At 41.0% G+C, this 13026-nt stretch overlaps 1 protein-coding gene across 1 annotated transcript in view; it reads left to right on the top strand.

Annotated features, from left to right (window-relative positions):
• LOC136877276 (uncharacterized) overlaps positions 1-13026 on the top strand; it is a 139114-nt gene that overhangs the window by 20704 nt on the left and 105384 nt on the right. The window lies entirely within an intron of this gene.

Raw genomic sequence — 13026 nt, 5'->3', positions numbered from 1 at the left:
AGCCTTGAAGAGTCGTGTCACCAGGAAATTGTGATACGGTACTTGCACGGAGCTGATGGTGTTGACATTTGTACGGAATGCAAAACATTCCAGGAAATTATTGAGCATGTGTTAGTGCTGAGCAAAACAGTCAAAATAAGGTACTGTTTCCGACAAAAATAAATGAAATGGCGTAAGGCTTTTAGTGTCGGGAGTGTCCGAAGACAAGTTCGGCTTGCCAGATTCAGGTCTTTTGATTTGACGCCTGTAGGCGACCTGCGCATCGTGATGAGGATGAAATGATGATGGATACGACACATACACGCAGCCCCCATGCCAGAGAAATTAACCAATTATGGTTAAAATTCCCGACCCTGCCGGGAATCGAACCCAGGACCCCTGTGACCAAAGGCCAGCACGCTGGACACTGTTTCCGATGTTGAAATGAAGTAGTGCATCAACCCCGTCCCCGCCTCACGTCTTTCCCTGTACCGGCCAGTCAGTGATACATAATATAATTCTATCCAATGAAAATACAAACTGATATAACAGAAGTTAATTCATTTACGCATTTTTAAGTCACACAGTGATACTTTGGACATACGATAAAGATTGTAACGCGACCAAGAACGGAATTTTCCAACAACCCTGAGTAAAAAAAGCCTTACAAATTTATAACAGTTTTATCCCCTTGGAAAATGACAGTTCTGAAATATATAAACAATGTATAAAACATCCCATTGCATATTGTGTTAAAATTTGGATTCGATCAAATAACGTGTTTTCGGAGACGCAGAGGTGCCAGAATGTTGTCCCGCAAGAGTTCTTTAACTGTCGACCTTCCAATACCACCGCACTGAGCCAGGATCAAACCTGCCAAGGGGCAGAAAGCCTGCATTCCAACCTTCGAGCCGTTGTGAGAGTCTCTTTGTCTCTACAAAGACGGATTTGAAGTCGTATGTTTTCGTATAAGTTTTAAATAATAAATGTTACAGCATCTAAATTACCATTAGTTCTGTATTTCATGACTTGAGTGGAGTGTAATTAGAATAACTACTGTCCGACTCGGCTGAACGGTCAGCATACTGGCCTTCGGTTCAGAGGGTACCGGGTTTGATTCCCGGCCGGGTTGGGGATTTTAACCTTAATTGGTTAATTCCAATGGCACGGGGGCTGGGTGTATGTGTTGTCTTCATCATCATTTCATCCTCATCACGACGCGCAGGTCGCCTACGGGAGTCAAATAGAAAGACCTGCACCTGGCGAGCCGAACCCATCCTGGGATATCCCGGCACTGAAAGCTATACGACATTTCATTTCAGAGTAACTACTAAGCTCAAAAAAATACCACTTCATTCTCACTCTCGGTGATGTCAGACGCTTTAGCCAATAGCAGCGCTGTTCACCGGAATGACCTATCTAACCTGTGAGTTATTCTAGTTACGTTGGAAAACCCCATTTCTAAGAAATACAAGGATTGTAAATGACGATTTTGTATACCTACCCGTTATGAAACTCTGAAACGGTGCTGGTGAAGAACACAACAGCTGAGGGGCACTGCTACTTCCCTCTGTAGGTGGGGGTAGTAGAATAACACCCACAGTATCCCCTGCCTGTCATAAGAGGTGACTAAAGCGGGCCCCATGGGCTCTGAACTTGGGAGTCTGGGTTGGCGACCGCGAAGCCCTTAGCTGAGTCCTAGCTTCATTTCCACTTACTTGTGCCAGGCTCCTCACTTTCATCTATCCTTCTTCTTCAAGTGTCATCTCTTTTTTTGCTAGTTGCTTTACGTTGCACCGACACAGATAGGTCTTATGGCGACGATGGGACAGGAAAGGACTAGGAGTGGGAAGGAAGCGGCCATGGCCTTAATTAAGTTACAGGCCCAGCATTTGCCTAGAGTGAAAATGGGGAAACCACGGAAAACCATTTTCAGGGCTGCTGACAGTGGGGTGGTGGTGATTGTTTTAAGATGAAGTACAACTAGGCAACCATCCTCTATTAACACTAATCAGAGAGAAAAAATTGAAGGGATCCGACACTTCAAAAAATGAAGATATCGGTCAAAGGAAGGCAAGGGCCACGAAGGGCGTGACAATGAAAGACTCCCTAGCCCTCGCAAACCTAATAGCGTCAGGGTCGGAAGAGAACAAGAGTAGACCAAGGGAGGTCGGATAGGATAGATGAACATGAGGAGCCTGGCACAAGTAAGTGGAAGCAATGCCAGGACTCAGCTAAGGGCCCCGTGGTCGCCAGCCCTCGCTCCAAAGTACAGAGCATCTGGGCCCTCTATTAGTCGCCTCTTACAACAGGCAGGGATACCATGGGTGTTATTCTACCGCCCCCACCCACAGGGGGGCGACATTGGGGTTCGAACTTACTATCTCCCGAATACTGGATACTGGCCGCACTTAAGCGACTGCAGCTATCGAGCTCGGTTCATGTCCTTTCAGAAGATCGGCCACCATCATAGAGATTCTTGCTTTGGATGGTGCTCAGTAGTGGAACAGTTGAACCAAGTTTTCAAATTATCAATCCAAGGAATGCACTTTCTTCCTGGTCTTCTTTTGCCTTGTATCTTCCCTTGAATAACCAGCTGCAGTAGATGATATTCTCTTCTCTCATCTATCCTATCCGACCACATTTGGTCAACTCTTGTTCTTTTCTGACCCCGACGGTATTACGTAAGGAGGCCTATGGAGTCTTTCATTTTCACACCCTTTGTGGCCCTTGTCTTTCCTTGGCCGATACCTTTATTTTTCGAAGTGTCGGATCCCTTCCATTTTTTCTCTCTGATTAGAGTTATATAGCGGATGGTTGCCTAGTTGTACTTCCTCTGAAAACAATAATCACCACCACCACCACCGCACTGCAACTGAAAAACTGTTATATACTTGTAATTGTTTCATTCAACAACGGTTGTGTTCCCAAAATGGTTGCGTTCTATCTGTCCCAGCTGCAATGGGTATTACAAACAGTGACACTGCATGGAGCCTCAAGGAGGGTTGTAATGCAGAAACAGGGGAGGTCCGCCTGCAAGCCTTGTATCGAGAGCAAGGGAAGCAGTGCAGCGGTGAGTTTTCATGCACACTAGAACAAACGTAGATTTAAACCCATATCCAGAGGCGATTCTAGCCCTGGTGGGGAGAGGGGCTCAGTTTTAGTGAAATAATTATTTTAAAATTCCTTGATTAATAAAGAAATTGATAATTTACAGATATAACATATTTGAAATAAACATGTTAACGGTTGTGCTAATGTTGCCCATTGTATTTTCATAAACATGGTTACTTTTCTTGTGAATTCTGTTACCAAGACTTTCAATTCCAAACAGCCCCCCCCCATTTTAAGTAGGTATTTTGAACCACCACTGCCCATATTGTAATAGGCTAAAACTGAAATAGGAACAACATATATTTATAGCAATTTGTTCGTATTCTACTAAACCTTAAAATAGTTTTATAAATGTATACACACAGAGATAATACAGAAACATTAATAGCAACTACTATTCAGTATGCAGATTCTCAATCATTACTGCATCTCTTTCTGTAACGTTATGCCATTTAGCCATTCTTTTAGTGAGATATGTTGTAGCTTATTCGAACTGACGATTCGCCTCCGACCTACAATTACCAATAAAAATAAGTTAATTGTCTTAGTTTGAATAGTAAACATCATTGTGTCACTAATATAACAAAGACAATTCAATAAAGTCGGATAACACCTACCTCAGATAAGGCAGCTGTTTTAAGTTCATTCGCAATTTCATGGTGTTCTTCACCAACATATTTGTCATATCCTTCGGCGTGTTTTAAAGAATAATGTCGATGAATGTTAATATTTTCTTTGCTAGTGGTTTTATGTTGCACCGACACAGATAGGTCTTATGGCGACGCTGGGATAGGAAAGGCCTAGGAGTTGGAAGGAAGCGGTTGCGGCCTTAACTAAGGTACAGCCCCAGCATTTGCCTGGGTTGAAAATGGGAAACCACGGAAAACCATCTCAGGGCTCCGACAGTGGGATTCGAACCCACTATCTCCCGGATGCAAGCTCACAGCCGCGCACTTCTAACCGCACGGCCAACTCGCCCAGTGTTATAATTTTTAATAAAGTTTAATGTCTTATTACAAATCAAGCATTTTGCCATTCCATTGCACTCGGTAAAAAAATACAGCATAATAAAACACAACAAAATATAACATGCTATTGAAAGTTCATACCACAACTAGCGAGTAACAAAGTATTGTCAGCGTGTCCACTGCCGCTTGTTATGAAGCAAGGGTGAGGAAGCGACTGATAGCAGCTGAAGATCTTGCTCACCACATCCCTGCATGGGTAAGGGCTAATCTGTCATCAGCCCTCTTCAAGGACGAGGCTTTGTGACGCTGCGGCATCTGACGGAAACTGGCTGAACTACCAGCACTAGCATTCAGCCAACACACGTAAGTCAATAAGCAGAGCTTTATTGAAATCAGGATTAAATATATAAAGTTTAGGAAAACCGCGGTTCAGAGCTCAATTTCACATGGAGATTCGTTACTTTAACTACCATTTTATAACTATATTTGCATTTCTTTTTGAAATGCTTTTACACTAATGAAAAGTGTATCACAGACTACCGTGCGCTATAAAAAAAAAATTTACCTTCTTCCGTTTGCTTATAAAAACTCTTACAAACTTTTGACCCATGTTACAACAACTACTGAGCTGGTGGCCGGCCATTCCAGGTCCGGCCGCCTCTTAAGGATTTACATGGTAGTTCTCTTCGCTGTCCTTTCTACATTGTTGTTTTGTTTTGGTGTTTTCCAAATTCGTACATTCGTCATCACCAGTTGGTTCATTCCAAGCTATGTGTAATGTGTAAATGTCATACTTTCATAATGTGTGCACACCAGTTATGCACCCCTCCCCACCCCTCTCTCACATCATCCTCTGGTTTTCTCCACATACTTTCTTTTCATTCCTCAGCTCGGTTCTATTCTATCCTGATATCTTTCATTGCATTTTATGTTAACAGTTTCTATTTATTTCTTCTACCACATTCATCCCTGATTCATCTGATGTCCTCTCTGTTACTCCTCACGCACTCACGGTATGATGAACTCCTTAATTGGAGCTTAATGTTGTCGTCAGCTCCCGCTTGGAGCGCTGTGCCAGCATACATTGAGCCACCTGGTGACGAACAAGCGTACCACTGCAGTCCAACTGTAAAACAATCTTAAATTCAAGCCCTCATTATTGTAGAAGACTTCCTCGAGAACAGTTGATATTTTCTTCTGATGATGCGGAGCAAAGTTCTCTGTGAAACATAAAGGGTTCCAGCTTGTTTTCTTGACAGGGCATAAGCCCAAAAGCCCATATCATGTCTTCAAGTATGGGCCATGAAAGCATCAATGTTAACATATGTAGATACAGTTGGATTTTTTTCCTTCGTTGTACTTAAGCTTCAAATAAAAGAGTTAAAATACTTTTAATAATTCAATAGGTTATGGGTCAAGTAACGCTAGACTGCTAACTGATATTCGTAAACAACTATTTAACCTCTAAACACGGTCAACTTCCTTGCCCCCCACCAAAAGTGGTGTCACGGATTGAAGCCTAAAGCCAAGAAGAAGAGAACTTCTCAAGAGATAACGTGATAATATATTTGAGAAGCATTAGGATCAAGATCATGTCATATTGACATTGTTAATATATAGGAATGTTTGCATTAATAGTTGTTCATCATTTCATATTAATCATGCCCCCCACCCCTCTCCCAATAATTGCCCAAAGTCTAGCATCATTTGACCTTAATTTCATCTTACACACCGGTACCTGTAAAGGTATAATAAACAGAGTCTTCAATCCAGTGGCAGCTACTCTTTTGTCGGAAATAACCCAGAACAAATCAAGTAATCCTGGTGAGGGTCCCATACACTGGAACAATACTCTAGTTCGGGTCTTACCAGAGACTTATATGCCCTCTCCCTTACATCCGTACTACAAACCCCAAATACCCTCATAACCATGTGTAGAGATCTGTACCCTTTATTTAGAACAATATTTACAGTATGTGATTAGCCCAATGAAGATCTTTCCTTATATTAACACCTAGGTACTTACAATGATCTACAAAGGGAACTTTCAGCCCATCAGCACAGTAATTAAAACTGAGAGGACTTTTCCTATTTGTGAAACTCACAACCTGACTTTTAACCTCATTCATCATCATACAATTGCCTACTGTCCATCTCACAACATTATCGGGGTCATTTTGCAGTTGCTCACAATCTTGTAACTTATTTATTACTCTGTACAGAATAACATCATCTGCAAAAAGCCTTATCTCTGATTCCACTTATTTACACATATCATTGATATATATAAAAACATAAAGGTCCAATAATACTGCCTTGAGGAATTCCCCTCTTAATTATTACAGGGTCAGATAAAGCTTTGCCTACTCTAATTCTCTGAGTTCTGTTTTCAAGAAACATAGCCACCCATTCAGTCACTCTTTTTTCTAGTCCAATTGCACTCATTTTTGCCAGTAGTTTCCCATGATCTATCCTATCAAATGCCTTAGATAGGTCAATCGCAATACAGTCCAATTGATCTCCTGAATCCAGGATGTCTGCTATATCTTGCTGGAATCCTACAAGTGTTGAGCTTCAGTGGAATAACCTTTCCTAAATACAAACTGCCTTTTATCAAACTAGTTATTAATTTTGCAAACATGTCTAATATAATAAGAAAGAATGCTTTCCCAATGCCTACATGCAATGCATGTCAAACTGACTGGCCTGTAATTTTTAGCTTTATGTCAGTCACCCTTTCCTTTATACACAGGGGCTACTATACCAACTATCCATTCATTTGGTATAGTTCCTTCATGCAAACAATAATCAAATAAGTACTGCAGATATGGTACTATATCCCAACCCATTGTCTTTAGTATAACCCCCGAAACCTTATCAGTTCCAGCTGCTTTTCTAGTTTTCAAATTTTGTATCTTACTGTAAATGTCATTGTTGTCATAGGTAAATTTTTATACTTCTTTAGTATTAGTCACCTCCTCTATCTGGCCATTATCCTCGTAACCGACAATCTTTACATACTGCTGTCCGAAGATCCTCGCATACACACTCCCCTTATTCATTAATTATTCCTGGAATATCCTTATTGGAACCTGTTTCTGCCTTTAAGTACTGTACCTATACATACTCTTCCATTTTTTTACTAAAATTTGTATGACTGCCAATTATGTTTGCCATCATGTTATCCTTAGCTGACTTCTTTGCTAGATTCAATTTCCTAGTAAATTCTTTCAATTTCTCCTTATTTCCACAGCCATTTCTAACTCTATTTCTTTCTAATCTGCACCTCCTTCTTAGTCTCTTTACTTCTCTGTTATAACATAGTGGATCTTTACCATTTCTTACCACCTTTAAAGGTACAAACCTATTTTCACAATCCTCAACAATTGCTTTAAATCCATCCCAGAGTCTGTTTACATTTATATGTACCGTTCTCCACTGATCATAGTTACTTTTTAAAGGCTACTTCATGCCTGTTTTATCAGTCACATGGTACTGCCTAATAGTCATCATCATCATCCTTTCATGTATTAGTCCTATAGAAGAACTGTTACGGTCTATACAAAAGATTAGCATTTTCACGCCATCTCTTCCTGGGGCGTCCCAGAGATCTTTTCCCACCGGGGCAGTAGTTTATAACTGCTTTGGGGATCATGCTTCTGTCCATTCTGTTTAAGTATTCTCTGGTATTCATAGATATATTCTAATATAGTTCTGCTTTTAAGGTTATTCAGCACATCTGTATTTCTTTTGTGTCCCCACTTAGTGACTCCTGCTGTTCGCCACATGTATTTCATTTCAGCTGTAGTTATTCTTCTCTCATCGCATTTCCTCAGGGTCCACGCTTCACTTCCATAGCAAAGTACAGGTCTTGCGCCAAGGTTTTGTAGATTCTTGTAGGGGTGTGTTTTTGAACTAATGATGGTCTAAAATCTTTATTGATGATTCCTAGACATCTGTTGAATTTGGAGATTTTCTCGGGTATATCCATTTCTTCAAAGAAAGACAGTTTGTAGCTGAGGTATTTAAAATCATTTACTCTTTTCAAAATGTTGTTATTTAAGCATACCTTGCTTCTTACTGGTTCCTTGCCACAGAAAGCCATTATCTTAGTTTTCTCAGGGGATATGTCCATTGAGTACTTTTCTGAGATTAGGTTTAGGTTATACATTGACGCTGTAAATCATCTTCTGAGGTGGCGACCAGCACTAAGTCATCTGCAAATAATATTGTGTCCAGCTGTAGATTTCTGTTAATGCGGATGAAACCATGTCTTGTTTCTCTAAATTCTCATATGAGAGCATTTTTTTGAAGTCCACAAAGGCAATATGTGTTTCTAAATTAAATTCCCTGTGTTTTTCTAGAAGGATTTTCATTGTAAAATAGCCATCGCAGAAAGATCTTCCCTTTCTGAAGCCAAATTGTTCTTCTCCCAGAATGTTCTCATAGTGTTTGTACAGTTTATTTTTAATGATGTTGGCAGTCTAACTTGTTTAACATTAGACTGCCTAATAGTCCTAATTTTAATATCTTCCTTTCTTTTACATTTATCTTTAAGTACCACAAAAACAGCTTCGTGATCACTAATAACATCTATTACTTTGATTTCTCTATAGAGCTCATCTGGTTTTAGACAGCACCACTCCCAGAATATTCTTCCCTCTAGTTAGTTCCATCACTTTCTGAATCAGATGCCTCTCCCATATTAACTTATTAGCCATTTGTTGGTCATGCTTCCTGTCGTTCGCATTACCTTCCCAATTGACATTTGGTATATTGAGATCACCCGCTACAATCACGTTCCTTTCCTTATCGTTTCCCACATTGATTATCTTATCAAATAATTCTGAATCAACGTCTGCGTTACCCCTTTAAAGATAAAAAGGTCATAATGTTCCGTATTGAAATGTATCACAATTAGATTGAAATAATAAATAAGGTAGTTCAACCTATTCAATACAAATAAATATGAAATGTAGTGTTACATTCCTGTTTAATTCTAAGCGGAAGCGGTACCGGTTTTGACCCCAATCTGGGTTATCATCAGCCGAATCAAAAAACAATGCATAGGTAAGAAAGATATTAAAGATCAAGTCCCCACAAAAACAGTTGAAGAGGCAATATAAAACAACGGGGATAGGCACTGTAAAGTTCAGAAGAAGTAGAAGGTAAGTCACTTAAAAGAAGCAAGGCGCAATCTTCTGAACAGCAGCATAGCACACGCAAAGTTCGGCATTGTCTCATAATGTTTACGAGAAGTGGAGAAGTTAAATGAGCCAGCTTGCATACACTCTCAGGCGTAAAGTCACAACACAATCCAACAAATATGAAGATCCAAAATCGTGCAGAAGCTGAAGACGAGTAGCTCAATTGAAGTAAATTGCCAGCTCCCGAAGATAAGCGCGACATATTCAATGTCAGGCTTTCAAACGCCGACGGAACTTGATGAATAGCTTAATGATCCAGTATTTGCTTCGGTCGCGGATTGGGGTCAAAATCGGTACCGCTTCCGCTTATAATTAAATAGGAATGTAACACTACATTTCATATTTATTTGTATTGAATAAGTTGAACTACCTTATTTATTATTTCAATTTAATTGCATTACCCTTTCCCAGTCTGTACACTCCAAAGACATCAAGTTGCCTATTATCTTTAAAGGTGAGCCTTACACCTAGAATTTCATGTTTGTTATCTTTAACTTTTTCGTAGCTTACAAATTCTCCTTTACCAGAATGAATACTCCCCCTCCTACCATTCCTGTCCTATCTCTATGATACACACTCCAGTTCCATGAGAAAATTTCTGCATCCATTATATCATTTCTCAGCCATGATTCAACTCCTATTACAATATCAGGTAACTATTAAATGATTTAATTCTATTCCTTTCTTTACAATACTTCTACAGTTGAGCACTAACATTTTTATGTCATCCCTACTTGATTTCCAGTTTCCTGTTCCCTTATCACCCCTCCCTAAGCCACCCCATTTCCTTAACACTTCTAAACAAATTTCCTAACTTGTATGTACCACTGTGGTTCAAGTGAAGGGCATCTGAGCACAGATCCCTATCTCCTACCCACCCATTAGGCAGTGGCGGCCGGTCAGTACGTGCTACCGGGCTCCAGCACGTAGCTTGAAACTGTAAGGAATATTATTTATGTAAAGTACAATTATCCTGGTGCCTTTTCGTTTTTTGAGTACGATATGAATTTGTGTTTTGTGAAAATCAGGACGAGATCTGTCGAACACCTAGCGCCTTTCTCCCGGGGAACAAGGCTCGTGCTCATGTGAAGTGAGCCCTTGCCTGTAGCCTGAAGGAAGCAATACGCAGGCGCAGCCAAGCTTGCAACACTCCCCCTAGCCGGCGGAGTATACCATAAACCGGGATCAACTTTCACTGATCCCGTCTATAGTTACTTCCTCTCCCGCAAGGGGGTAGAAGTACTCGATGTCTCCTGCTACCTTGATGTTCACGGTCGACTGGATCCCTCGCTACGCTCCTTAGCTAGCTAGAACGACGCATCAAGTCGGCCGTGTGATGTTGAACGTGGTAAGCGAGTCTGCCACTAGAGAGTAGCATCGTCTGGGCTCGAAAGTAAAGCGTAAGCGGAGGCAATCTATCTCACACATGCTTATTAAAATATCCATCTTCCTTTTGTGTCAAAAATAAGGAATTCGTAGGTGAGTCAAAGAATCTTTGAGTGACCCTAAATGTGATCCCGCATTACAATGTAATTTACTCTGGTGAAATGAAATAGCGTATGGCTTTTAGTGCCGGAAGTATCCGAGGACATGTTCGACTCGCCAGATGCAGGTCTTTTGATTTGACGCCCGTAGGCGACCTGCGAGTCGTGATGAGGATGAAATGATGATGAAGACAACACATACACCCAATGATGGTTAAAATTCCAGACCCAGCCGGGAATTGAACCCGGGATCCCTGTGACCAAAGGCCAGCGCGCTAACCATTTAGCCATGGAGCCGGACATTTACTCTGGTAATAGGGGAGGTCTCAATGATTCAGTCGGCAGCTCTTTCAGTTGCTTTGTGCGGTTTTTAATCTCGCGGTTATATTACTGGTGCGTGTTTTTTCTGTCATTGTGTTAGTGCTCAAGTTTATACGGAGATTTATCAAATTATTTATCCACTGCAGTGTATATAAAGTGAAATTAAATTAGTGTTCTTAGTGGGGATCTATATTCCCACGATTCTATTTGCACTGATGTAAGTTGCGCCATTAGGTTAGTAAAAACAATATTTCTCGAATGAATTATTTATCTCGTAGACAGTTGTCGAAGAATTCATCTGCTTCCAAATTAATGTTGTTTTTGTTTGTTCTGAGTTATAAATTGTGAGAAAAGTTGTATTGTTATTATTATTATTATTATTATTATTATTATTATTATTATTACCAAGTTTGAAGTATGCGTTGTTCATCATGGCAATATGCAGATTTAAAACAGCGTATTTAGCTTGTTTTTTGTAGCACGTAGGACGATTTTTTCACGAGCCGCCACTGCCATTAGGATCTAGAAATCTCACTCCCAGTTTCCCACATACCCACTCTGTAACTCCATAGTTCCATTTAAATCCCCAATAACCTTCCAGTCAGTATCCCTCCTACACAGTATTGCACTTATAACAATCTCCGCTTCCTTAAACTTCACCTGTGCTGCATTTACCAGATCCCACACATCCCCAACTATGTTGGTACTTATACCTGCTTGTCTTACGTTGTTAGTACCAACGTGAAACACTAACGCCTTCTCCTTTCTCTCCTCCTTCTCTTCTACTTTCCTCAACATCTGCCTCAACCTAATTCCTGGATAACACTCTACTCTGGTACCCTTTCCTACACACACTTTCCCGACATGTCTGACAATGGAATCCCCCATGACCAGAGCCTCAATCCTACCCACCTCATTTAATCCCCTCCTCTCCTGGCCATCCTTCCTTTCCTGACAGCTGCAGAAGCTACTTCCTCCTCCCTTTAATCCATCCCATGACCCTGTTCCACCTGTCTTTTCCTATCCACTAATCCAGATTTCCCTTTCCTACCTTTTCCCTTTCTCCTACTTCCACACTTCTCAGCAACAGTTCCCTGTTCCTCATCTTCCTTCGATTCTTCTACCAGCAGTGACTCGTACTGATTTCTCACAGACACCTGTCCTGAATTCTGATCCTGAATGGAGCCCTTAGCCTGCAATCTCCTTCCCCTTAAAACACAATTCCCCCCTTTCCTTCCCATTCACCGAGCGAGTTGGTTACACGGCACAAGTCGTGTAGCTGTGAACTTGCATTCGAGAGATATTGGGTTCGAACCTCACTGTCAGCAGGCCTAAATATATTTTCCTTGAATTCACATTTTCACTAGGTACTGTATAGGTTGTGGGGTTGTACACTGACAAAGAACACGGCCGCACCCTTCCTAATCTTATCCCTTAACTATCCTAGTGTTGCTGAAATCCTGTATTACGCTGGAGGGTTACCGGTAGGCCTACTTTACTAGCAAGAAGTCTCCTTAGCCTTCGCGATTTCCGACACTGTCGGGGTCGTTTGCGAACAAGTGTTGGCGGCGAATTCCAGAAATAAAGATGAAGGAGCTGACTGTTGGAGCCGGACGCCACTCCACGCTTCTTGTTTAGTTTATCGACTTAGTAAAACGGTACGTCCAGTCACTGATACCGTTTTCATCTGTTCCCGTTCCCAGTTGGCGGAGTTCATGGAATGCTAAAGACCCTACCCGTACTTATTTCTGGGGTTTTGGGTTACTACCGGTACTATCTTTGGAAGATGTAAGGGACCGACATCAATAGGCCTAATCTGAATACATATCCGCCAATGTTTTAACATTCTAGAAATGCAGCACCCTCATTTAGATTTGCCATACAAGTTTAAACTCCCGCTATTCCGCTAATAAATGACATTCTGGCAGTTGCAGTCAGACTGGTAATCTGGTA

Source organism: Anabrus simplex, chromosome 7, assembly GCF_040414725.1.
Source record: "Anabrus simplex isolate iqAnaSimp1 chromosome 7, ASM4041472v1, whole genome shotgun sequence".
In the NCBI taxonomy this organism is placed as follows: domain Eukaryota; kingdom Metazoa; phylum Arthropoda; class Insecta; order Orthoptera; family Tettigoniidae; genus Anabrus; species Anabrus simplex.
This window is presented reverse-complemented; position numbering and strand designations above follow the sequence as displayed.